The sequence below is a fragment of the Cynoglossus semilaevis genome, chromosome 1 (genome assembly GCF_000523025.1).
Source record: "Cynoglossus semilaevis isolate Cse_v1.0 chromosome 1, Cse_v1.0, whole genome shotgun sequence".
In the NCBI taxonomy this organism is placed as follows: Eukaryota; Metazoa; Chordata; class Actinopteri; order Pleuronectiformes; family Cynoglossidae; genus Cynoglossus; species Cynoglossus semilaevis.
In genome coordinates this window covers 16019416-16020325 of record NC_024307.1, presented here as the reverse complement: position 1 = coordinate 16020325, position 910 = coordinate 16019416, and positions in this window count along the sequence as shown.

Sequence of the window (910 nt, the reverse complement as noted above, 5' to 3'; positions counted from 1 at the left end):
GGTAACTTGGCAGCTGGTGGACTCGAACCTGCAACCTTCCAGACCCAAGTCCACTTCCTTAACCACTAAGCCACCACTGCCCCAATTTACAAGGATTACTAGAAACAAAAAAATATATAAAGATCAATTCAATGTGAAACAGAATACCTCATCTCTAAATACTCTTTAAAGATCGTACACCATCGTGTTTCTTCATCAGATTGCTCTAAAAACTGACTGTGAAAAATTAAATCTAATGGAAAACATCAGTGATTTTCTAGGTGTGAGGCCCACGTCCTTTAGGGGGCGCCAAGGCACGTCAGGGCAATGAGGACATTTTGAATCGATGGATCAAGATTGGACCTCAATTTTTGTCAGTGTTTAAATAAAAAAAATTGGAACATTTATTATTTTTTGGGCTGTTAAACCAGGGTTGATGTGACACAAAGGCGTGTTTTCAGTTCCTTACACCAGTTCAGTGAGTCGAGACATGTTCTATCCTGGTGGAAGTCTGGAATATTCCATCAGTGTCATTTCTTCACCACAGATGTCTAGTCCAGGAGATGTTTTTGAGTTTCCTCAGAAAACGACAGAGGACTTTGAACACAGCATTTGTAAACAGATTTGCACCAGGGTCATGAATATTTTAAAATGGACAAATGTAGTCCTAGTGATTTAACTCCTGTGCATGAACCCCGTCAGGGTCTGAGCTGTTAATCCAGACTCGAGCTCAGACTAACTAACAGTTATTCCCACAGATCGCTGCGTTTGCTCTTTGATTTCTGTCTTCTGACCTTCTCTCTGACCTCACACACTCACGGCCCTCTTCTGTTAACCCTCTTTTAGCCTCGTGGTCGTGGCCATATGGTTGTAAATCAGGGGAGAATTCATAGATACATTTGTACACAACTAGTGGCGCCCCCAACGGGTG